At 35.4% G+C, this 27,820-nt stretch overlaps 1 protein-coding gene and 1 long non-coding RNA gene across 2 annotated transcripts in view; one reads left to right on the top strand and one right to left on the bottom strand.

Annotated features, from left to right (window-relative positions):
* The window catches only part of LOC136042589 (uncharacterized), a 478,776-nt gene that overhangs the window by 252,321 nt on the left and 198,635 nt on the right, over nt 1-27,820 (bottom strand). The gene's annotated exons all lie outside the window — the stretch shown is intronic.
* LOC136042599 (uncharacterized) lies at nt 5,715-27,604 on the top strand. The gene is made up of 3 exons (XR_010621359.1): nt 5,715-5,842; nt 15,100-15,278; nt 22,637-27,604. It is a non-coding gene; the product is annotated as an uncharacterized LOC136042599 (long non-coding RNA).

Below are 27,820 nucleotides of genomic sequence, written 5' to 3'. Positions count from 1 at the left end.
GCCCTTTCAATTCCCGATCAAATGAGCTTTTTTGATATTTCTACGGCAACAAATGGCCATCTCCAAATTTCGAAGGTTACCAACCCTAAGAGCTGTGACGAACTTAGACCTATTTCGCAAACACCATGCCTTGCAAAAGTGACTGAGACCTTTATCATGAGGTCTTACTTGATCAAATCAAGGAATCTATCGACCAGAGACAATACGGTGGACTGAAAGACTGTAATACCTCAGTGTATCTAGTGCGGATGTACGATAGTCTCCTCAATTGGGTCGAAAAAGGTCAGAGTTCTGTAGACCTTGGTGCCATAGACTTTTGAAAGGCATTTGATTTAATCAATCACATTGTAGCTACCCTTAATCTCAAGCTAATGGGGGCCAAGAAAAAGACTCTTACGCTCGTGTTGGACTTTCTCAGTCAGAGGATGCAGCGTGTGTTTGCTCTCTACGAAGGTTATAGTAATTCCGAATGGTCCTCATCCACCTGTTGAGCCCCTCACGGTACTAAGCTTGCAGCTACTGTATTCTTGTCTGTAATTAACTTCCTCATATCTGACTATGACGACCGCTACAAGTTCGTGGACGACCTGTCATTTATTCTGAAATATTTAGTACAAAACGGAGTTGTGACGCCACAATTTAGTTCAGATTTTTTCAGTGTTTTCACGAAAGAGTGCGCGGAGCTAAATCTTGAGATTAATGTGAACAATTCGATGATAGTGCGCTTTAACCCGCTAAAAAGTGATGTTATGGAGCCAATTTTTCCATTCCCTCTAACAAACAGTATCAAGATCCTTGGTGTTATTTTCTCCAATGACTTCAGCTTTGCCGCACATATCGAAAACGTGGTTAAATGTGCAAACGCTAGTCTATAGACTTTAAACGGTATGCGTAGGTTCAGTGCGAACACAGAGAGTATTAAGTATGCATACATAGCGTACGTCCCCCCCCATTCTGGAATATGCGTGCCATGTTTGGGTGCCCTCAGCACTTAGAACAGTATATCTTTGTCAGGAGTTTGAATCGGTTCAGAAGCGAGCGGTATCGATCATCTTGGGCCGCCGTGACTCTCCTACGATAAGGCTGTGGAACTGCTAGGATTTCCGTCACTCCAAGACCGGTACGAAACTCTGATAATGAGTTTTGGAAAGTTCTTGCTTTCTAAATCTCAGCACCGTGACATTCTACCTGATCAACCTCTACCATCAAGAACGAGAAAGCAAGATAAGCAAGAACGAGAAAGCAAGAGAAAGCAATATACAATAAGAGTTAATGTTTATAGTTTGATTTATATTTACAAGTGTAGTTTGATTTTGAATGTGTTGTAAAGAAACGCAAATCAGCGATAGCTGTCAAGGTTTGCTATTAAACCTGTCTACTACTACTACTACTATCACATGCATTTTCGGAAAATACGAGGTGCGTGGAGGGGTATCCACCCTCCGATCACTCCGAATCTGAAAAAGGGACCTACAAGTTCTGGTTATGAATCCGATGAGCCCCCTCCGAGGTTTATACGATCACCTTTGTTATATATACCTTATGTGCCTCCAGGGCATAACTTACAACCCTTGCCCTGAGGCCTGTTGGGGGGGGGGGGGTTCATAATCAAAAACATAATTTCCGGACCTTTCAATTACGTTGAACAAAATGGCTATCTCAAAATTGTGTCACTGTGCCCACATTACTCTTTACTTAGGCAGTACTATTGCGCTGCCTATGATAACCATAGTCTTTGTTACCTTTTAACTGAAAAAAACTTATTTCCTTTTAGTAAGTTTGTGAGAAAACAGTGAATGAAACAACAGTGAATCTATTCCGTCACTTGTCTTTGTCTAGTGTCACCCTAAGCTGAAAAAACTAACAAAGAAATCGGTTCTACTTAGCTTCTTTCTACATTGGCGCTAGAACAGACAAGTACCGACAAAAAAAAATCTTAAAACAAATTTTAAAAATGAAATTCGGTCTATGACAAAGTTGAATTTCAACTATCAACAGGTAACGAAATTTATAGTAGTATTTGGTGTTTGGTGTTCTGATGTTAATGATTTTTTTATATTAATAAATTTTATCTTGTCTTATTCTGAGTTGTCATCATATTACGCATTATCATGCGTGAAAATTACCGATCCAAATCCTAGAGGATAGATTTTAGGACGCAGCAGTCCTAAAGTCAAATATAAAGTATATATTTGGTCGTGGTGGGGAGGGAAGGACCCGTCTTCCCTTCGAGTAAAATCATGGCATGATATTCTATAGACATGGTATTGAACATCCTTGTACTGATCAATACAGCGTCAATAATTACAGATCTATCGATATTGCTTTCTATTCTGAATATGCAACACACAAATTGATTTGTTAATCGAATGTGAAGTAGAAAATTCCACATATAAATCCTTAAACATTGGTGACTTTTGTTTTTCTTTTTCATAAGAAGGTCAGCAACATTTACTCGTATAAAAGGTAGTATTAATTCACTATGTTATCGTCTGACAATACCTAGTAGCAAAGATTTTGACCGATAGAATGCACCAATCACTTTTCTGTGATTACTGCAGAAAACAAAATAAGAAGCAATGCATTCAATACGCGTATATCGGCACAATTGTGCCATGGCGACGATCAAAACTTTCAACGAATGACAAAAAGTGCATGTTAAACAAGAATTAACTGATTTTTTTTCAGTTTTACAGTTCCTAGAAAGCAATAATCCAGATTGAAGACAATATTTGATCTATTCCCAAGAAGACATCGCGTATTTGGCAGATTTGTTCAAAACAAATTAAACATGATTTGTTCAAAAAAAAAAAAAAAAAAAAAAAAGAGAAGTCATTTTAGGTTCTTGATACATTGCCCCAATAGCTCCTCTTGTAACTCCACTTTTAGATTGTGAGCGGAGGGATTTCCTTCCGAAGGGATGTCTTCCAGAGCTAGAGCCAAGTATTTCTCGCCCAAACTTTAACCCATTCACCGCCTCTTTGACCCATGATATAATTTTTGTATCTACCTTTATTATCTGTCCTCTAATTTCACCAAGATGATATTAGGACCAAAGTATAGTCTATTTTCCATAGTTTTGGCCTATATAAGAAGGACGACATCTTCATTCCTGAGGTTTGTTTAATCACCTTTGCAGACAACCACATGAAATTTTCCTCTGAGACTTCTTTCGCACTTTTTTCCGCAGATTTTTCTTTGTCTCAAGACTTGGTAAACATCTAAATTGAATCTTTTGAGCCTAGCTTCTTGCTTGTTTTTTTTTTTTGTGTGTGGGGGGAAGGGAAATAGGAAGATTTGCAGATAAGGATAAAAAAATGTTTACTAAGTAGCAATTGCTGAAAGGTAATTTGTACATGCCATGTGAAACCCGGTCTTGCCTATTGCTTTTCTCTATTGGAGAAGGGATAATATATTAAAATACTACCGAAGAGTGGGTTAAAATTATAGGTATCTTCAAAGGGGTATAAAACATAATACTGTAAGTATGAAAAAAGCTTAAGCTACTTTAAATTTTATAGAATAGACATATTTTTTTGATTCTTAAGCTGTCTATTATTAACTTGGATATCATTAGTGAAATAGATATTCAGTGTGTATGCTCACAAAAAAAAAAACAATATTCTCCTATTTTTCTTTGGTATAAAGGAGCTCTTTATCTGGGGTGCAATATACCCAGTAACCATATCGTAGTAACCCAGTTTGAACATAATGAACGCTACAACGCTGTCTACTTATCTTAACCAAGTGTTACCCAAGTGTTACAATCTGCTTACCTGATTTATTAATAAGTGACCCTATAGACTGGTGTATTACCCTAACTCGCATTTTTAAGGTCAATCTTGTCATTTAAAGACCTTTCTGTTTGACTTAACCCACATGCGCTCTTGGTTTCAAACTTGACGTGCGCACACTTTGTCACTATTAGAACGGTACAGTCATGGAGAAAAATAAAGGACCGTCTAACTTAGTTGCCCAGAAAAGACCAAGACGTTCGTCTAAAAAATTTGTTGATGAGTTCTAAGATTGTGACTCCAAATTGCAAGATAACGACTTTGCACTGATTTGCGACTCATGCTAATCCTGGGCATGTATCGGATGTTTGGAAATGACAGAGCCGGAATACAACTTATTCACAAAAGTGACTCGCAGAGTCGGGTCACTTTGGTTCTGTCCCGTATGTAAACAACAGAAAAACTCGATCTACCAAGGACTGAAATCTGCTGAAATGAAACATATTTTGAGGAGTGAAATGCAAACGTCATTTAAGGTGATGGAGGATAAGTTTTGCGCCTTATTAGAGCATATCCAACGGAAAGTAGCTGAAATTGAGAAAGACCTGACAAATAACTGCACACTTTCTGACGTCCAGCATTTCACCGAGAACCTAATTGGAGTGAAGTGTCAGAGCTTGGAAAAAAGCCTAACTGAAAAATTCGTGAAAAAGGACGAGGAATCAGTGACAGTAGCTCGAACTTAAGTTCAGTCTATGTGTCAGATCTTGTGGAAAAATAGAAAAATCTGATGTGTTTGGTTTAGCAGAAGACGCTACTTTGCCTTCTCGGAGGCAACAAAACGGGACCGATTGCAAATTTTTCAACGAAAAGCTACTTGTACTTTGTCCTGCGAAATGTAGCTTCTCAGTTAGACATGGTAAATATATGCCTGGTTAGATCAGGCCTATTAAGTTGATGTTCAAAGACATTGGTAGAACGAGATACAGCTTATTTCTTTCTGATGTCCGAGACTGCTAGCATCAAAGCTACGTACCCCTCGTTCAAAGTCTCTCATGACCGTACTATCATTGAACTGATGGAATAAAAGAAGTACGATGCCCTGAAACAAGAGCTGAAATCAAAGTTGGACGCTGGCGAAAGTAACTGGAAGATAAAACGTAGCAAAAACGGACTAACCCTCGTGAATAATAACTCTTTTCGTGAAACCCCTAACAGCTACGTGAGCCTGGAAGAGTGACTCACTAAATAAGTTGAAATGTCTGAGCGATAAGTTTTTGGTGACTTATACAAATGCAGACTGCCTTTCATCTAAATGGGGAGAGTTTAGTGAGCTAATAAAGCAACGCAAACCCCATTTAGTTGTTGTTACCGAAGTTTTACCAAAACATTTCAGTGACCTGTCTATTTATTTTCAGCAGCTACCACAGTATAATATAGTATCTAACAATTCAGCTAAAAGGGGGACCATGCTGGAGTTGGTTGTTACAAAGCAAAATTTTTGGGACAGAGTGAGGAATGTCCTAAGTGTGGTGCATCAGAAACTATAGAATACTTGATGATAATGTGCCGTGAAAGTGAATAAGAAAGACGTGAAATAACCGAATTTTTCAGACAGAAGAAAGTGCAGTCGAGCCTATATATGTTATTAGGAGGATTTGATAGTGAAGAAGAAAATTGTATGATAGTTAGTCTTGTCATACAGTTTCTGACAATAATTGCAAGATTAAAGGACATTTGAATTAGAGTTTCAGGAAAGACGATTTCCTCCTACTATTTATTAAGAAGTAAGAATCGACTTGCCATAGAACGTCCTCTAGGCTGAACAGCAAGAGGGGAGTTAACATCAACGTCAGCGTTTATTTTCCCAATCGTGCACGCGACTTTCGTATGTAGTTAGCGCAGAAGCTAACTTTCGCGAAAGCTTTCCCGAAAGGGATTTTATCACTTTCGATAAGAAACCGGCCATATTCAAAATAAAAAATGGCGGGAAAGAAAAGGCCTAATGATTTTTTTCTCATATTAGACTAGCATATTTTTGCCATATTTCTCTTAATCTTGGCACATGTTTCTTTTATTGAGATGAATGCTATGGATCTAGCCTTTTGGTAAAATAATAATAGCATAATAGGCTATTCCTTATTAAATGTTGTTTTCAATCACAACAGGCACTTTGATATGATACCATAGGCCTTACAGATAGGTTAAGGTTACTTTGAAATCTAAAAAGAATCAGATAAAAAGTTGGTATGAGTCCTAGTCTATTTCTCTGATTAAAGTTTTCAAAAAATAACAAAGTAGGCTAGCCTATATTACTTCATGATCTATTTCAAGGCTTTAAGTTTGATGTGTAAATTAAATCAGATGTAGAATCTGCTGTAGGCTAGGCATATTTACCAGAAAAAGAATTTCATCCTTTGAATTCTCAATCTATACTCAGACATAGGCTTATAGTAGGCTAGTGATTACAGGTGTGTGTGTAATGCCCTACTAACATGGAAACCCCCTGCCCCCAGGGCTATTGGGCCAGATATAGCCCTAAACTACACCTATACTGCAGTAAAGTCCTAGTTGTGTGGCTTTTTGCTGCTTTGGAAAGAAACCTAGCTGAGTTAGATAAAGGTAACTTTCAGAAATAACCTAAGATATAACCCTGGAAAATGATGTTAAGCTACTATCTCTGCCCCTTGCTCATCCCTGTGGATTAGAAGATTGGGCAAAATTCTAGTATAGTGACTTCTTGCTATCTCAGAAAGGGGTAGGATAGGAAAATGAAACTTTCAGGGATGGGTCTACAGGCTAAAGTATGTCCCAGGAAGGTAATTTAAACTACCTACCTCCACTCCTTCTCCCTCTAGAGGGCCCTGAAATTCACCTACATGACAGCTCATTTTGTCTATTGTAATTTTGACAAAACAACATTTCACCTTAATTTTCAGTTACCAGTTGCTTTTCTCTGCCTTCAGTTCTGAAAATGCAATTCCTGTTTTTTGAGTAGAATTCTGAGCCATATCAATGTTTTTTTTCTTCAAAATTTAGGAAATATATTTGCATATCCTTAAAACCTTATAAATTGGGATTGAGCAAAGTTGTGAAGCTGAAAACAATTTTGTTGCCGTTCTTCATTCAAGCAAAAGATCTATTTTGCAAGGTTTCACTTTTATTACACACATATTTTAAAGGTCATCAAAGGTCAGGACCCTCTAGAGGGAGAGGGAGTAGAAGTAGATACTTCAAAATACCTTCCTGGGACATACTTTAGCCTGTAGACCCATCCCTGACAGTTTCATTTTGCTAACCCTACCCCTTTCTGAGATAGCACTAAATAAGATATGAGAGATAAAACTAAAGTCACTAAACTAGAATTTTACCAAAGATTGGACTGGCCCAGTCTAGATGATAGGATTATAGCCTACCTAGTCTTTTTTAATGTGTTAAAAAACACTTTGGCCTAGTATTTTTTTTGTCTCTTTTCCATTGGGACTAGCCTAGGGCTAGTTTCTGATAATACAGTTCTTACTATTTCAGGAGAATTTTATGCCATTTTATTGTTTTCAATTTAAACAAATAATTTCTCAAACTGCTAGGCCTATTACACAGACTGTAAAATGTCAGTGCTTTTTTGAGGGGATGGGTAGGAATAGGTTTTTCGAAATTCATTCCCAGGGGATCATCAAGTCTCTTGGTTCATTTCTGAGTTTTATTTGCCTTCTTTGACTGCTATCTAAGATAGACAAAAGCCTCTCAATTAGAATTTTACTCTATGTTACTGACACAATCTGTCTTGTTCTTTGTTTTTGTTTTTTTGGGAGGGGGGGTAAATTTAATGTGACTGACCACATATAGAGAAAACATACAAATGAAATCAAAACTAGTAGTCCAACATTAGAATAGACTCCTTCTTTTCTAGCTTTAAAAACTATCATGTTTACTTTTCTAACACTGTATCCCCCCCCATTGATCTTAGATGTAGCCCTAGGATATGTAAAAAAAAAGAAAAAGGAAAATGCAAAATAATTAAATTCTTAATTTGTAAAATGTAATCTAGCATTTTTCTATTAATCCCATTATTATGTTTCCATTCACTGTTGTCTACATTTTAAAATCATTTCAATTATTATTATTATTAACACCAAAATACAGTAAGCTTTAGCAAGCTTGCCTTGAAAAGAAGAAGTTATGGCAATGTTGACAACATAATACACACATACAAAATAGCTCACTATGAAAACATACAGATCACAAAAAACTAATACAATAAACAAAAAATATTCTCAAATTGAATTGTGATAAGACCTAGTATAAAAATTTGTAGAGACCCAACTACTTTTATTTTAATCCTAAAATACAATAAGCTATAATCTTGTCACAACAAATATATGAACAACTACAACAAACACTGACAAATAATACTATAAAGGATTTAAAAATGATTTACTCTGAAAATGTGTTTCTGCTAGTTTTGTTTTGAATGTATTCATATTATCTGTTAGAAATGTTGGAAGGTCATTCCATGGCTTCCAGACTCAGCTGTAAAATGAATGTTGGCCTATTTTCCTTTTTTCAAGTGAAGGGTATAATTTATGTGGATGATAATGGGTCCTATTGTTGTCATTGAATGTGAAGAACTGGGATGTACTTATATCATCAATGCCTTTGAATATATGGAATATGTTAATAATGTCTGCCCTATCCTTTTGGAATTGAAGACTTGGTAATTATAGCCTGCACAGATAATCATAGCCTGAAAAACAATATTTGAGTATTGATCAAGCTAACCACTTCAGCACTAACAGAAAGTAGGCTGGTTATAAGAATTTTGACTATCATTTGACAATAATGATAACCCATAGCCTATTAATGGCTTTAGAAAATGTGGTTGACACTGGGACAAAGGGGGTGATTTGTATAACAATCATCCTTGTATGAACAACTATCCTTTTATAACAGCCAGTGGCGCCAATTCAATCAATTTAATGTTGGGTTGAGGGGACAAAATGTGTCAAATCTGGGAACAACTATACTTGTATGAACAACCATTCTTGTATGAACAACCATTCTTGTATGAACAACCATCCTTGTATAAACAACTATCCTTGTATGAACAACCGTCCTTGTATTAACAACTAACCTTGTATGACAACCGATGGCGCCAACTCAACCAATTAAATGTTGGGTTGAGGGGACAAAATATATTAAATCTGGGAGGGGAGCAATTTGTCTATTTTTTGGTTGCTTTTTTTCAACAAAATACCAAAAAGAGTGTTTTATTTTAAATCTGAAGTGTGAGAGATGACCTTCTAATTAAACTAAAGACCTACCATCCTAGGGGGTTTCTTAAATCAAAGAATTTGATTTAAGAAACCATGGCATACTGTAATATATCTTCTAAAATAATTTGAAATTGGATAATTAATCGTTTATTTACTCTACTGTAGTTTTCCTTCAATGCTGGATTCCCTTTTTTTTAAAGGGGACAAAATGTATTAAATCTGGGAACTACTGTACTTGTATTGAACAACATCCTTGTATGAAAAACCATCCTTGTATGAACAATCATCCTTGTATAACCAACCATCCTTGTATAACCAACCATATTGTATGAACAACCATCCTTATATTAACAACTATCCTTGTAAGAACAACTATCTTTGTATGACAGCCAATGGTGCCAATTCAACCTATTTAGATGTTGAGTTGAGGGGATAAAATGTATTAAATCTGGGGAAAACTATACTTGTATGAACACCCATCCTTGTATGAACAATCATCCTTGTATGACCAACCATCCTTGTATGAACAACCATCCTTGTATGAACAACCATCCTTGTATGAACAACCATCCTTGTATGAACAACCATCCTTGTATGAACAACTATCCTTATATGAACAACCATCCTTTTATGACAGCCAATGGTGCCAATTCAACCAATTTAAATGTTGGGCTGAGGGGACAAAATGTATTAAATCCAGGAACAACTATACTTGTATGAACAACTATCGTTGAATGTTCATGTGTCATTCAATGTTAGGGAAACTGCTACTTCCACTACTATCAACTCACCACAGCACCAAGCCACCTGAGGACAACACAGCTTCAGACACTCGTCCTCTGTCCCATTCTATTCAAAGCCTCCCTCTTTACACCCTCTCAGAAAGTTCCTGTCTCCTTTAAACCTTTCCTTACAGCATTCTTTGATACATTCATACATTCAATGACACATGACGTTCAACCAATTTAGATGTTGGGTTGAGGGGACAAAATGTACTAAATCTGGGAACAGCTATCCTTGTATGAACAGCCATCCTTGTATGAACAACCATCCTTTTATGACAGCCAATGGTTCCAATTCAACCAATTTAAATGGTGGGTTGTGGGAACAAAATGTATTAAATCTAGGAACAACTATACTTGTATGAACAACTATCATTATATGAACAACCATCCTGGTATGAACAACCATCCTTGTTTGAACAACTATCCTTGTATGAACAAACATCCTTGTATGAACAACTTCCTTGTATGAACAACCATCCTTGTATGAGCAACTATCCTTGTATGACAGCCAATGGTGCCAATTCAACCAATTTAAATGTTGGGTTTAGGGGACAAAATGCATTAAATCTAGGAACAACTATACTTGTATGAACAACCATCCTTGTATGAACAACCATCCATGTATGAACAACTATCCCTGTATGAACAACCATCCTTATATGAGCAACCATCCTTGTATGACAGCCAATGGTGCCAAGTCAACCAATTTAAATATTGGGTTTAGGGGACAAAATGCATTAAATCTAAGAACAACTATACTTGTATGAACAACCATCCTTGTATGAACAACCATCCATGTATGAACAACCATCCTGGTATGAACCACCATCCTTGTTTGAACAACTATCCTTGTATGAACAAACATCCTTGTATGAACAACTATCCCTGTATGAACAACCATCCTTATATGAGCAACTATCCTTGTATGACAGCCAATGGTGCCAATTCAACCAATTTAAATGTTGGGTTTAGGGGACAAAATGCATTAAATCTAGGAACAACTATACTTGTATGAACAACCATCCTTGTATGAACAACCATCCATGTATGAACAACTATCCCTGTATGAACAACCATCCTTATATGAGCAACCATCCTTGTATGACAGCCAATGGTGCCAAGTCAACCAATTTAAATATTGGGTTTAGGGGACAAAATGCATTAAATCTAAGAACAACTATACTTGTATGAACAACCATCCTTGTATGAACATCCATCCTTGTATGAACAACTATCCCTGTATGAACAACCATCCTTTTATGACAGCCAATGGTGCCTATTCAACCAATTTAAATGTTGGGTTGTGGGAACAAAATGTATTAAATCTAGGAACAACTATCATTATATGAACAACCATCCTGGTATGAACAACCATCCTTGTTTGAACAACTATCCTTGTATGAACAACCATCCATGTATGAACAAATAACCTTGTATGAACAATTATCCTTATATGAACATCCATCCTGGTATGAACAACCATCCTTGTATGACAGCCAATGGTGCCAATTCAACCAATTTCAATGTTGGGTTGAGTGGACAAAATGTATTAAATCCAGGAACAACTATACTTGTATGAACAACCATCCTTTTATGACAGCCAATGGTGCCTATTCAACCAGTTTAAATGTTGGGTTGTGGGAACAAAATGTATTAAATCTAGGAACAACTATACTTTTAATAACAACTATCATTATATGAACAACCATCCTGGTATGAACAACCATCCTTGTTTGAACAACTATCCTTGTATGAACAACTATCCTTGTATGAACAACCATCCTTGTTTGAACAACTATCCTTGTATGAACAACTATCCTTGTATGAACAACCATCCTTGTATGAACAACCATCCTGTTATGAACAACTATCCTTGTTTGAACAACTATCCTTGTATGAACAACCATCCTTGTATGAACAACCATCCTGGTATGAACAACCATACTTGTTTGAACAACTATCCTTGTATGAACAACTATCCTGGTATGAACAACTATACTTGTATGAACAACCATCCTTGTATGAACAACCATCCTGGTATGAACAACCATACTTGTTTGAACAACTATCCTTGTATGAACAACTATCCTTGTATGAACAAACATCCTTGTATGAACAACTATCCCTGTATGAACAACCATCCTTATATGAGCAACTATCCTTGTATGACAGCCAATGGTGCCAATTCAACCAATTTAAATGTTGGGTTTAGGGGACAAAATGCATTAAATCTAGGAACAACTATACTTGTATGAACAACCATCCTTGTATGAACAACCATCCATGTATGAACAACTATCCCTGTATGAACAACCATCCTTATATGAGCAACCATCCTTGTATGACAGCCAATGGTGCCAAGTCAACCAGTTTAAATATTGGGTTTAGGGGACAAAATGCATTAAATCTAGGAACAACTATACTTGTATGAACAACCATCCTTGTATGAACAACCATCCATGTATGAACAACCATCCTGGTATGAACCACCATCCTTGTTTGAACAACTATCCTTGTATGAACAAACATCCTTGTATGAACAACTATCCCTGTATGAACAACCATCCTTATATGAGCAACTATCCTTGTATGACAGCCAATGGTGCCAATTCAACCAATTTAAATGTTGGGTTTAGGGGACAAAATGCATTAAATCTAGGAACAACTATACTTGTATGAACAACCATCCTTGTATGAACAACCATCCATGTATGAACAACTATCCCTGTATGAACAACCATCCTTATATGAGCAACCATCCTTGTATGACAGCCAATGGTGCCAAGTCAACCAATTTAAATATTGGGTTTAGGGGACAAAATGCATTAAATCTAAGAACAACTATACTTGTATGAACAACCATCCTTGTATGAACATCCATCCTTGTATGAACAACTATCCCTGTATGAACAACCATCCTTTTATGACAGCCAATGGTGCCTATTCAACCAATTTAAATGTTGGGTTGTGGGAACAAAATGTATTAAATCTAGGAACAACTATCATTATATGAACAACCATCCTGGTATGAACAACCATCCTTGTTTGAACAACTATCCTTGTATGAACAACCATCCATGTATGAACAAATAACCTTGTATGAACAATTATCCTTATATGAACATCCATCCTGGTATGAACAACCATCCTTGTATGACAGCCAATGGTGCCAATTCAACCAATTTCAATGTTGGGTTGAGTGGACAAAATGTATTAAATCCAGGAACAACTATACTTGTATGAACAACCATCCTTTTATGACAGCCAATGGTGCCTATTCAACCAGTTTAAATGTTGGGTTGTGGGAACAAAATGTATTAAATCTAGGAACAACTATACTTTTAATAACAACTATCATTATATGAACAACCATCCTGGTATGAACAACCATCCTTGTTTGAACAACTATCCTTGTATGAACAACTATCCTTGTATGAACAACCATCCTTGTATGAACAACTATCCTTGTATGAACAACTATCCTTGTATGAACAACCATCCTTGTATGAACAACCATCCTGTTATGAACAACTATCCTTGTTTGAACAACTATCCTTGTATGAACAACCATCCTTGTATGAACAACCATCCTGGTATGAACAACCATACTTGTTTGAACAACTATCCTTGTATGAACAACTATCCTGGTATGAACAACTATACTTGTATGAACAACCATCCTTGTATGAACAACCATCCTGGTATGAACAACCATACTTGTTTGAACAACTATCCTTGTATGAACAACTATCCTTGTATGAACAACTATCCTGGTATGAACAACTATACTTGTATGAACAACCATCCTTGTATGAACAACCATCCTGGTATGAACAACCATACTTGTTTGAACAACTATCCTTGTATGAACAACTATCCTTGTTTGAACAACTATCCTTGTATGAACAACCATCCTTGTATGAACAACCATCCTTGCATGAACAACTATCCTTGTATGAACAACCATCCTTGTATGAACAACTATCCTTGTATGTATATCCCTGTATCTATTAAAGTTATTAACATTGAATTTTTTCAGTAAAGTGTAAATTATATTCTGGCCTTGGGTAGGTGTAGGGGCTGCGAGTTTTCGCAGCCCCTATGATAATCATTATGATCATATGATAATCATATTTTATAATGATCATTTTATATGATCATTTTAAAATCTATAAAATAATATAATATTTTATATTATAATCATTTTATGATAATAATATTTTAATTTTCCCATATAATAATCATTTTATTTTCTGTTCGTTTTGAGTTTGACTTGGTTTTTTATTGTAATTTCTGTTCAATTTGGGTTTCATTTATTTATTGATGCTGATTTGCGGTGCAAAAATATTCGAGGTATTCTTGTATGAAATTGTTAGTTTAGATTATGGACGGTTGTAAATTATTTTGGTCCGAATTGGTATAAATCCAAAAGAGAGCGCTTGTTGATTCTTTGGCCCTCACCAGTCCATGCAACTGGTATTTTTAACTAAATATTGGGTATCTAGTGCCTCGTGTGAATATTTAAGTGTCTTTCGATTCTTGACGGTCACTTCTTAGTTTAACCCCTTTTATTTGGTGCTTTGTTCAACCTTGTTTAATACTGAATCCTCAAGTTATTCTATTTTTGAGGGACTAAAAGAAATTCTATGAAGGGAAACTTCTGCATGAGAGACTGACACCATTTGCAGTCATTCTTGCCTCTCCAGGACCATTTTGTTGTTGGCTCATGTCGCATGTTGATTTGTGTTTTAAATTAATTACTTCTGCCTAGAAAGGGGGTATTTTTACTTTATTTAGGGGGGGGAGTTCAAAAACTTTAGAAAGTCCATCAAAATATTTTTATATGGATACATTTTGCATTTTTACAGTCCAAAACCATTCTGGGTTGGTGGTAGAGTTCAAACCCCCTCCCTCCCTTTGGATACGACCTTGTCCGGAAAAATATTCTCGTAGTATTTCCATTGAAAGGGGTGTGTTTTCTTGAGCATTTGTGTTAAAAAAATCTCTCTCTCTCTCTCTCTTTCTCTGTCTGTGGAAGAGAGAGATTCGAGGGGGCGAATGAGGGTTTGCCCCCTCGTCAATACCTTACTCTATACTGAAGCTTGAATTTAGTCCCAATTCTTCACAAATTATTGACTTTCCCCTCTATGCATAGCATGTTCAAATTTACAAGTTTAAATTCTATCATCCAATTCAGTTTTTTTCTGAAACAAAAAACTTTGAAAAAAAATTCGTTCTCTCTTTTGAGAGGGTAATTATTTGGCTGTATGCGTAAATTGTTAAGTTTCATATTAATCATCATTTTAGGCCAAATGCCTGTCAATTGGCTGTTGAATAAATTGGACGAAGTAAATTATCAAAGACATTCCCTGGTGCAACTGGAAGTTCGACAGCCCATTATTAATTTCTACACTATGCTTTTGCATGCTGGGGTTATAAAACCTGTTGAGGATGGTAACATCAACGGGGTGGATATGGACTTTGAGGTATGGAGCTTACTGGTTTCTCACGACCCCAAAATATCTAGTATCTAAAGGTAGCTTGGTTTAATTTTACGTTAATTACAAATATAACGAAATATTATGGTTGCATTTAATATGAAAACATACTAGCAAATACAATGCAAAATAGGCTCTTCAAAACTCCACAATGCCGCTAGAATTTTGCCGTAGAATATTAAAACCGATTGATTCGTAGACAAAGGAAAAAGCAGTTCTGGACAATTTATATAATAACCAGTTTTTTCCTATTCCTAGTAAAAGAACTAAAAACATGAAAAATAAAATAATTGAATATGAGAACGCTGGTAATTGAAATCCAGGTTTTTCATTAGATCTTAATCATCAGTGTTGTAATTTTTTCAAAATCCTGGGGGGGGGGGGAAGTTGGAGCCAATGTTTCTAAATCCAGTGAAAATGGCAGTGAAAAAAGAAAAAATGAGCCATAAAGTACCATAAAGGCAGGGATATACTAAAGAAAACTGACCTATTTCTCTGGATGCTTGAATTGTACAGGCTTATTTTAGTTATTACAAGATTATTAGCAGAAAATAAACTTTAGCTGGGAGTGGGGGCAAACTGTGATCTGGAGGAGGCTGTTGCCCCCCCCCCTGGCCCATAGCAAATTACGCTCCTGATGAACATGAAATATCTTTTGAAACATTATGTTGCATGATTATTGATTCTAAACTCCAGTTAGTTTTACCGGTAAATTACGGAATAAGTGTAGTGGGACAAGTAGCTAACGCGGTTAAGTCATCAGGATATCAGTGTCATCTGGTATTGGGTGACACTTGATATTTTTTCTATCTTTGGAATAAAACCATAAAGGCAAGGATATACTAAAGAAAACTGACCTGTTTCTCTGGATGCATGAATAATACAGGCTTATCTTAGTTATTATAAGATTAACTAAAGCGAACTTTAGCACTATTGTTTGTTTCTTTGAATAATTAAAAAATTACTTACTTGGAATCAGATTTTCTTCCATCATGCTGACTTGAAAGAGAACCTGAAAAAGAGAAATAGCAAACATTAGTCATAAGCTAAAGCCCAATTCTTTTCTTTAAATAAGTTGTAAATTACTACCGTGAAATTGAAGTTTCTTCCTCCGTGTTCATTCAAAAAAAAAAAACAAACAAGTGAAAAAGATAACTATCGAATATTAAACCTAAGCTAAACGAAATTTTTTTTTTAAATCTCACGGCGTTGCTACCGCCTCATTTTGTTCTAGTTGAAGTCTTAGCATTGAATTGAAAACAATAATGTTTACGAAGGCTTCTATATACAGCGCTTTATTGATAATTATCCAGCATTATGGAACTATTCCAGCTCCGGCTATTATCAAATTCCTTAGAAACTCAAAATGCTGAAGTCTTTCCTATTTGGAAAAACTTGTTAAGTTTTTTGTGAAATCCATCTCATTTTAGTTCAAAGAAATGTGGCAAGTTAAAGCTTGGGATTCAGCTTAAAATGACATAGTTTGCTAAGATTCAGAATAATTATTTCATTCTGCTAAAGTTTTAAACAGTAAAGTTCTAAATAAGTGCAAAGAGGACCTTCGGATGGAAATTTCCAAACTTCAAGATTTGAACCTGAACTAAAAAAAGGATATTACTCTAGGCCAACGGTCTTATGTCCAGTCCGACACATTTAAATCTTAAATTATTTGCTCTCTTTTGAATTTCTTTCTTGATTTTCTAGGGAAGACCATTTTGTAATTATTAAAATTTTTATTTTTTTACAAATTTATTTTTCACCACAACTAATAATTTTGATTAGATATATTATTTTATTAATAGATGCAAATAGCAGCTCTTTTGTATGAATTGTTGTATTTTTTTTCTTATTGATTATAAAAAAATTTCATTATATATTATTACATTCAAATAAGAATGTAAAAGCATTTTATATCAAATATCGCAAAGTATTAATCTCATCACCTTGAAACCTGCACAATGTCCATGGAATAACCAACGCCAGGCCAATACGTTATTAATAAAAAAAATTACAGATGTCAGACAAAACTAAAACAGAATATGGGCGTAATTTTTAACAGCATTTTACGTACAAGGCAAAACAGCCCCCATAGAAGAGGGTATTTTGTAAAAAGGATTCAAGCTATCTAGCAAAATGTCCAAAACGGAATGCTACAAGTAAATTCTATTGCACTTGAAATTCACAATGCTATCAATGGCAAGAAAGACACCACATTGTTAGTCTATGCTTTAAATCTCGGAAATTTTATCTTTTGTTTTGAAATAGATGGCGCTCTTGTCTTTACTATTTGACCATGGTCTAACTTGTGTTAAAAGGAAATCATGTAACATGTTGGCTGCAAAATGAAAACTAAGTGAAACAAATTAATTTTTCACCACAACTAATAATTTTGAATAGATATAACATTTTATGAATAGATGCGATTAGCGTTTCTTTGTATGAATCGTTGTATTTTTTTTATTGATTAATTGTTTCTAATTTTCAGTTCTCTATTGAAACACACAAAAAAAAAAATTGAAAAAAGGGAGAAACACTCCCTAAAAGTCATAGAATGTCACACCATCGCATTCACCGTATCAGAGAACCCCACCGTAGAAGTTTCAAGCTCCTATCTAAATGTGGAACTTCATATTTTTTGCCAGAAGATCTATCAGGGGTGCGTGTTTATTTGTTTGTTTTTCCCAGGGGTGATCGTATCGACCCAGTGGTCCTAGAATGTCGTGAGAGGGCTCATTCTCACGAAGTTCTAGTGTCCTTTTTAAGTGATCAAAAAATTGGGGAGCACATAGGCCTCCTCCCACGCTCATATTTTTCCCAAAGTCAACGGATCAAAATTTTGAGTTAGCCATTTTGTTCAACATAGTCGAAAAACATGATAACCATGTTTTTAGGGATGGTTTACTTCCCCACAGTCCCCGGGGGAAGGGCTGCAAGTTACAAACTTAGACCAGTATTTATGCACAGTAATGGTGATTGGGAAGTGTACAGACGTTTTTAGGGGGGTTATTTAGGTTGGGGAGGCTGAGGGGAGTTAGCGAAGTGGGAGGATTTTCATTGGGGAAAAGAAATTCCATGAAGGGGGCGCAGGATTTTCTAGCATTATTAAAAAAAATGAAAAAATAAATATGAAAAGTTTTTTCAACTGAAAGTAAGGAGCAGGACTAAAACTTAAAACGAACAGATATTATTACGCATATGAGGGGTTCGTCCTCTCCTAAATACCTCGCTCTTTACCCTAAAGCGTTTTTAGTAATTTCGGTAAAATTCTAGTTAATTGACTTCTTGCTATCTTGGAAAGGGTTTAGGTTAGGAAAATGAAACTTTCAGGGACGGGTCTACAGGCTAAAGTATGTCCTGGAAAGGTAATTTGAAGTACCCACCTCTACTCCGTCTCCCTCTAGAGGGCCCTGAAATTTGTCTACATGACAGGTCTATACCTATTGAAATTTTGACAAAACAACATTTTACCTTAATTTTCAGTTACTAGTTGCTTTTTCTCTGCCTTTAGTTCTGAAAATGCAATTCCTGTTATTCGAGTAGAATTTTTAGCCATATCAATGTTTTTTTTTTCAAAATTTAGGAAATGTATTTGCATATCTTTAAAACTTCATAAAATGAAATTGAGCAAAGCTATGAAGCTGAAAACAATTTTGTTGTACTTCAATTAAGCAGAAGATCTATTTTGCAAGGTTTCACTTTTATAACACACATATTTTTAAAGGTCATCAAAGGTCAGGGCCCTCTAGAGGGAGAAGGAGTGGATGTAGTTGCTTATAAATACCTTCCCGGGACATACTTTAGTCTGTAGATTCATCCCTGAAAGTTTCATTTTCCTAACCTAAACCCTTTCTGAGATAGCAAGAAGTCAATTAACTAGAACTTTACAGTAATTTCAACTATTAATCTAAGGCCTTCATGATTCAGGGGTCATTCTTAAATAATTGGGTCAAAATTTAAGCTTTAGTATAGACAGCGAGGTATTGGCCAGGGGGCAAACATCCTCATATACGTAATACAAATATAAAAATGTAGAAGTTCGTTACGTAATTTAATTCGTAAGTTACGTATATTTTTCACTAATAAAAAGCTTTTAATTGTTTTAAAAAGCAGAATTGTGGTAAAGAGTCAAACTTTAGCGTAAAGAGCGAGGGATTGCGGAGGGGACAACCCATTTCATATACGGAGTAATTTCTGTTCGTTTTAAGTTTTAATGTCGCTCCTTACTTTCAGTTAAAAAAACTAGTTTTTTTTATGTAATTTCTGAACGTTTTTTATGAGTGCATGTTTGATTTTGGCTCTCCACACATAAATTATTAAAATGAAATTTGCATATTAATTCCTTTTTTGGCTAAATGGCTTTCTCTTAGTTTTGATCAGACGATTTTGAGAAATAAAGGATTGGGAAGGAGGCCTAGTTGCCATGCAATTTTTCGGTTACATAAAAAGGCAACTATAAATTTTAATTTTTAACGAATTTTTTTATTAGTAAAAAATATACGTAACTTAAGAATTAACTTACGTAACAAACTTTTATATTCTTTAATTTTTATTATGTATATGAGGGGGCTTGTACGCTCGTTAATACCTCGTTCTTTACACTACATCGTAAGTTTTGTCCCAATTCTTTAAGAATGACCCCTGCATCAGAAAGGCCGTAGAATAAATAGTTGAAATTACTAAAAATACTATAGCATAAAGAGTGAGGTATTTATCTCCTCCTAAATACTTCGCTCTTTATGCTAAAGTATTTTTAGAACCCCTCATATGCGTAATAATCTCTGTTCGTTTTAAGTTTCAATGCTATTCTTTACTTTCAATTGAAAAAACTTTTCCATGTTTATTTTTTCATTGTTTTTTTTTATAGTAACTTTAGAAAATCCTGCGCCCTTTTCATTGAATTTCTGTTCCCCCATGACATATTTCTCCAAGGAAAGATCCTCCCATATAGCCCCCTCCCCTCAACCCCACCCCCAGAACCAAAAAAAAAATCCCCTGAAAACGACTGTACACTTCCCAATAACCATTATTATATGTAAACACTGGTCGAAGTTTGTAACTTACAGCCCCTCCCCAGGGACTGTGGGGGAGTAAATCTTTCCCAAAGACATAGTTATTATGGTTTTTGACTATGTGGAACAAAATGGCTATCTCAAAATTTTGATCTGTCGACTTTGGAGAAAAAATGAGCGTGGGAGGGGGCCTATGTGCCCTCCAATTTTTTTGGTCACTTAAAAAGGGCAGTAGAACTTTTCATTTCCGTTAGAATGAGCCCTTCTTGCGATATTCAAGGACCACTTGGTCGATACGATGACCCCTGGGAAAAAAGAAAAAAGAAAAAAAAATAAATAAACACGCACCCGTGATTTGTCTTCTGGCAAAAAATACGAAATTCCACATTTTTGTAGATAGGAGCTTGAAAATTTTGCTATAGAGTTCTCTGATAGGCCGAATGCGATGGTGTGATTTTCGTTAAGATTCTGTGACTTTTAGGGGGTGTTTTCCCCTATTTTCTAAAATAAGGCAAATTTTTTCAGGCTCGTAACTTTTGATGACAAAGACTAAATTTGATGAAACTTATATATTTAAAATCAGCATGAAAATCTGACGTATATTTTAGCATCAAAATTCCGTTTTTTAAAGTTTCGTTTACAATTGAGCCGGGTCGCTCCTTACTACAGTTCGTTACCACGAACTGTTTGATCAATTATCTTCAAGACTTAGATTTGGTGGTCTGGATTTTTACCACCTCTTTTGGCCAACTGGTGTGGTCAGATGTGGTATTTAAATATAACTATGATTAAATTGAAGCCAAGTTTTCAACAAATCTATTCACCTTACCACCTACCACGTCTTATGACCAACCGGTGTGGCGTGATGCGGCATTTAACTGCAACTCTAGTTACACTGATGCCGAATTATCAATAAATCTATTCTTTTAGACTTACGTTTTGGGCTGATATTCACCACCTACCATTCCTGTGGCCACACATTCTGGCCTGCTGCTACCTAAAACCGGATTTATAGTGAAATTCAACTATTCAGAAAATATATTCCCTTAGTCACATATTTTATTTACATGATTGATTTTAGTCATACTTCTTTGAATCTAAAAAAAGATTGTACAGATATCTAAAAAAAAGAAAAAAAGAAGCTTAATTTGTGGTGGACTAGACCCGAGTTTATCGAAGTTCAAGCCTTAAAGGCTTATGGCCTCCACATGCTAGAAGGCTGGGCTTGCCGAGTCACACCAACCAGTTCCACACCAGGTATTGAGATTCTCAGCAACGGGAATAGAACCCTCATCCTGAAGGACTTAAGATAGCAATTCTGTGTGGCATCCATTCTACTGTGATGGATCTAGTCTATTGACGTTAGTATTACAATGGTTAATAGTTTCTAAGACCACTCCAGCTATTCTTGACAAAATGGAAAAAACTTTCGAAGAAGAAAAAACGAGGATAATTACAGCCAGTGAAGAAAGAAAGGATGAATGTGCAGACATTTCCGTCCAGACCTTCTCTCGACCGTCCTCTGTGCACAAAAGTAAATAACAGTAAAAAAAATATACCAATGAAATTCCTAAGGACGAATTGAAACAAAGCAAACACTAATTTAAAAAAGGCCCTCTCAAAACGACCGCGATACTTTATTATTCTTGCTTTTGTTTTTGCCTTTTATAAATAAATAAATAATTTTATTCCTCACGCCTCTCAATACAAAATTTCCACATAACTGACACCTTATTAAAAGAAAAATGCTATGGCAGGGCGAAGAGCGATTTGACTGCGGCACGATTGCCATTTAAAGTCGTCCTACGTTGAAAGTCTCGAGATATGGTATGTTTATGTTTAGGTTATTGGAGAAGGCTTCCAGTGATTTGATCTTTTCGACTGGGAACGGTAGTTTGTTCCATATCCTGATGACCCGGGGTATGAACGAATGATGGTAAGAATTAGATCTTGCAATCTTCATCTTCAAAGGATCCAATTGCAAATTGCGATCTTGCGTTGCTTTGGGGAGTTATCTGAACAAGCTTGTCTTTTACCTTCCCAAAATTCTCCTGAACTATCTTGAAGAGGGTTTTTAAGTCTAAGACCATTCTTCTTGTCTCAAGTTTAAGGAAAGTGAGCCTATTCAGAGCTTCGTCATACGGAAGGTTTCTGAATCCTTGAAGTCCTTTTACAAAGCGTTTCTGGACTCGTTCTATTCTGTCAATAACCTTTTTGTGATATAGCGACCAGATGACAGTGGCGTATTCAAGCTGTGGCCTCGGGTTTTTAATAGATAAATAATGATTTGCTGACATTTATTTGAAAATGAGTTTCCATTATAATTGATATTTATAGGTGGCGGAAATGCTCAAAATCAAACACCAATGGTACAGCCTTCTTGTCAGATGATGCAAAGAGGAACACCGTCAAGGAATAGTATCCAGCCGATGGTGCAATTTCAGACACGCTCAATGTTTGCACAGCCCATATCTTGTGCTCTTCCACCTCACATTACAAATCAACTTCCTCATGTTTCGCCTCCCACTCCTTTGACAATTGGTCATCAGTCAATATCCTTCTACCCAATAAGATCTAATTTATAAATCTATTAAATGTAATTTAGTTGTACAATTTGCTATTCGCCAAAAAAAAACAGCTATTCGCCGACTGTATTTCCGTTATGCGAAGTTCCTTTTAGGTATCCCTCTATGGAAGAGCAATCGACGACTTGTGCTTAGTGTTGGGGATAGTGTAACCATTTGTAGTCATTGAAGAACGCCGGTCTCGCTTTATGAATACGCTAGATCGTGAAAATAGTTTACTGAGTGCTTTTTTGTGGTGAGATTAGTGAATGTATCTTTTCTTTTTCCTTTTGTTTTTTTCATTACTCCATGTTAGCACTATGTGTGTCTTTTTGGGAAATAAAATAATAATAATAATATATCAATCAGAAATTGGAAATTTTAGTCCTTTTTTATTGCTCGAAAGTGATTGGCGACCAACCAGCTTCTGACCCAAAACTATTTTGATATCTGGTCCTTTTCTTACCCCTTGGGACGTCTGATTTACGTTTGAGGTTCCTCCTCTGAATTTTCTCTGTGGCTGTTCAATTTTGAGTTACGGGGGAAATTTTCCATGAGTGGGAGAATTTTCAGTTGAGGAAAACTTTACACTAGATTTTTCATTTTCTACAATTTCCACAACTCTATCATTATAAACAACTACTTTGCCATATTTCTTTGTCAGTTTTCTTCAACCAAAATTGAACAGCCACTAACACCATTTACATCATTTTCGTGAGGTTTGTCTTTTGTCCTGTTGAAGTTTGCTTTTTCGTCTTTTTCTTGGGGCCCTTTATCAGGTGTTTTTATGTCATCTAAAATTGGGATTTGCTCACTAGCACTGTAAAGTGCTAGGTTTTTGAACTTCTTCAACTTTGTTTTCCTTATTCACTTCACCACGGACAGATATTTTAGACAGATATAGTCTAATAGAACATAAACTGCCAAAGATGTCTTAACTGACTAAAACAAATCAAAATTTTCAGCAATTTCCAATCCACAAAAATTTAAAAAAGGAATCCAGCATTGAAGAAAAATTAAAGTTTAGTAAATAGACGATTAATAGTCCAATTTCAAATTATTTTAGAAAATAGGTTACAGTATGCCATGGTTTCTTAAATCAAATTATTTGAAAGTTTGCTAAATTGAAATGTAGCTAAGTATTGAGCTTTCCAAGGCTTGTAATAGTAAAAAAAGAGGAATATTTGCAAAGATGGTAGATACATTCCCCTAGGATGGTAGATCTTTCTCCACTATTCTATGGGATGGTCATCACCCACCCCTCAGATTAAAAAAAAACACACCCTTTTTGGCATTCCGTTGAAAAAAAAATAGAAAAATTCACCCCCCCCCCAATCAGATTTAATACATTTCGTCCCCTTAAACCAACATTTAAATTGGTTGAATTGGCGCCATTGGCTGCCATACAAGGATGGTTCAAGGATAGTTCTTCTACAAATGACCCTCTTTGCCCCAGTGTCAACCACATTTTCTAAAGCCACTAATAGGCCATGGGTCATCATTATCATCAAACAATAATCAAAATTCTTGTAACCAGCCTACTTTCTGTTAGTGCTGAAGTGGTTAGCTTCTCAGAGATTTCTTGAATGGGATCTCGTATGCAAATAGCAAGATGTTGTTGTAACCAGGTTTTGAGAATGTCCAGGATACGCAAAGCCAGTTAAATAAAGTTTGTATTTAGACAATCTGAAGTTAAAAAATATATCTTAGAACGCTTGTAGTCTAAAAAAACCTAACCAGTATAATATTAATGTCTTAATTGTTGAATGAAAAATGAGACTTCTTACAATTTCCACTCAATGAGTACATAAAAAAATGAATCAATCCAATGGTAACAAAATCCTCAGTATAATAAACAAATCGATTTTTAAATTAATTTAAAAGCTACGTTACAATATGCTACAGTTTCTTGTTTACTTCTTTTGGAAGTTAGCCAAATTAAAATGTAACTGAGCATCGAGGTTTTTGAGTCTCGTAGTCAGAAAAAAAACACCCTACTCATGCTTACTCGTATATGCAAGTTTTACATGTGACAGCTGTGACGTGTTGAACAAAGAAAGCACCTACTTGTTTTAATTCTTTGCTAAACAAAATAGTCCATTAAAAAACTGCCTAATTATTAGCCTTGATTCTAGTTAAAGTCGAGTGTCCAAGGCTCGTCGCAAAATACTGCAGGTTGACCTGTTTAAACCTTACTGTGGTATAGTTACCCACAATTCACCTGAAGTCACACAAGAATGGGGATGAAAAAATTGGCTTTGCAGCCAAAAGTAAACTTTCAGCATTACATCTTTTTTTGCACTTTTTTTTTCAACCAGTACAAAATCACACAAGATTGGCTTTGCATTGATTATTTAACCTATCTTAAAATGGTGACCATGTTGAACCGAAAGACTACCCCCAACAGCCCATCTTAGGTCATATAAGAAGGTTTATTAGAAAGAACAAATCTATGTAAGTGAAGTTAGGTCATAACTACAAAACAATCATAGAATCTCATTATAGAGGTCTAAAGCCCATATATGCATAGTTTTTAAATTGTAAAGCAACAGGGAGTTTAGCGAAGACAGTGAAATTTGTATAGACCTAACTAATCATGATATTACTATATGGGGGTGGTCTTTTTTTGCAATGCATCCGTTTCCATGAAAGCTTACCTTTCTTGGGTTAACATCCTTCCCTAACTGTTTTTGAAATATTGAAGATGTGGTGTTTTGACAACGTGGATGCATATAGAGTCTTTTGATTTAATTTGATACCCCCCTTAGCATTCCCTGAAAGTAATAGTAGAAGCTTTGGTAAAGCCTTTACTTAGGTAGAGCTATTACACAGCTTATGATTAAATCCTGTTCGTGTAGGCCTATTAGTTTTTCATTTGGTGGCTCAAGCTACTTTCTAAAACTATCCTTGGACTAAGAATCCTAATAATGGTCGCTTTCAACAACTAAGGGCATTCCATAGAAAGTCCTCTCAATGCACTGTTTTTTCAATCAAATATTCAAAACTAAATATTCGCCCCGTATTTAATGAATATACTGCCACTTCTCTGAAATACAAACTAGGATAACCCTAATCAAACCTAAGCACGTACTTATTTAAGTTATACAAGCTGCTCAGTATTTACATTCTGGTTTAATTATTGAGAAAAGGAGACATGTTTGATCCTGCAACTCTAAAAAGGCTTAGGGAATTACGGCGAAACTTTCAGAAAATGTTGAGATGAAATTAAAACACACTATGTGTATGCTGGCTGTCAAGAGGCCACTGAGGCGAAGAAATTGATATCACTACTTTTTTTGGCTGTCTGTTTTTGTTTTGGGTTTGCTTTTTTGCGAAGTGAGGTTGTTTTTACAACATTATTGTTTTTTAGGGGATTTCTATAATAGAAAGTAAATGTGTAAGATTTACGTCGCATAATTGTCGAAGTTCTCTTTGAATTGAGGGTATTTCTTTGTTCGTAAGTTTATCCAAGCATCCTATTATGCGTCCCCTCCCCCCTAAAGAAAATCCTGGATCTGCCCCTGCCCCATTTAGTCTTCAACTTTATCTATATAAATATGTTGCTCATTTTTTGACTTGTGATTATACTGGATTATTCAAGGAGGTAGAAAGTGATTGATAGTCAATCAATGTAGCCTGTAGAATTGACATTTGACCACTTTAAATCAAAACGTCCAAAGTGCATATTTCACAAATTGCATTTAATTTTTATTATTGCAAACATTAAAGCGTTTTCAAGTTTATAGGCTACAAATCCTTTTGTAATATTCATTTCATGAATATCGATTAAATGAATTAAATAGGCTTGCAACTGTGTATGAGAGGCAGTTGAGTTTTAGGTAGTAGAAAAGTTTCCCTTTTTTCAATACTGTGGATAAATGTTAGATAATTTTTTCATCGCCTCTTGTTTGAAGGTAAAAGCAAAATTATTTGATAAATACTTTTGTCGTTTTTATGGTTAAAGCACAAGAAGGTAGGATAGTGTTCTTAAATATCTCTTGTAAAAAAAAAACAATTGGAGGGCTATGGATTTAATTATATTTTTCGGTTCTTGATCTTTGAGGGAAAAGGTTATGCTTTCTGAATAATATATAAATTTAGTACTTTTGTCATGTTTTGATTTGTTTGGGGGAAAGGGGGGGCTTAGGAATTATAGAACCCAGTGTAATTACACAAAAAAATTCTCAGGCTCGTAGCTCTTGATGAGTAGCTTTAAACTTGACAAATCCTATATATTTGGATTCAGCATGATGAACCAATTTTTTTTATATCTAAATTATTTTTTTAAGTTTCGGTTACTATTGAGGCGAGTTGCTCCTTAATTAAAGTGTGTTACCATAAACTGTTTGATCAACTTCCCTAAATATTATACCCAGCAGAAGGGCGTCAGGAAAAGATAGGTACATAAAGAAAGTCCCCTTTCACATTCTCGCTAACTTTGCCTGCTAACTTTATTTTAAGATTATTAGAATCGCTATAAAAAGATCTTTTGATGTTATTAAACGTGTTTTGACGGCTTCAGGCTCCTTTTCAAGATTTAAGAGAAAAAAAAAATCGTATAATTTTGAACTGCTGTTAAGGCTTCACAAAGAATTTTCTCATTCAAGTCAAGAAAATGGGCATGAAATGGATGCATGCCTTGATTCCACAAGGTCAAAAAATGTCCTTTAAACAGGAAAACTTTCTTTTATTTTTCATCAGTAACTCAAGACCTTTTTGGAAAACTAAATTTTAATTTTTTCTTCAGATAATGATCCAGCAGAAAGAGGTGGATAGAATGACAATGGTGCAAGAGTCAAATAGATGGGGCGAGAGTAACAACAATAATTGGGGAAAATCAAATGCCGATTCAGGATTTCAAGAAAGTGGAGGGGGAGGAAGTGTAGCACGTGGCAAATGCTTTTATTTAAGGATATAATACTTTTTCTAAAAGATGGCTTCTCAAAAATCATTGGAA

The sequence above is a fragment of the Artemia franciscana genome, chromosome 2, assembly GCF_032884065.1.
Source record: "Artemia franciscana chromosome 2, ASM3288406v1, whole genome shotgun sequence".
Taxonomy (NCBI): domain Eukaryota; kingdom Metazoa; phylum Arthropoda; class Branchiopoda; order Anostraca; family Artemiidae; genus Artemia; species Artemia franciscana.
Note: the sequence above shows the minus strand (reverse complement) of the source record. Positions and strands in the feature narration are given on the sequence as shown.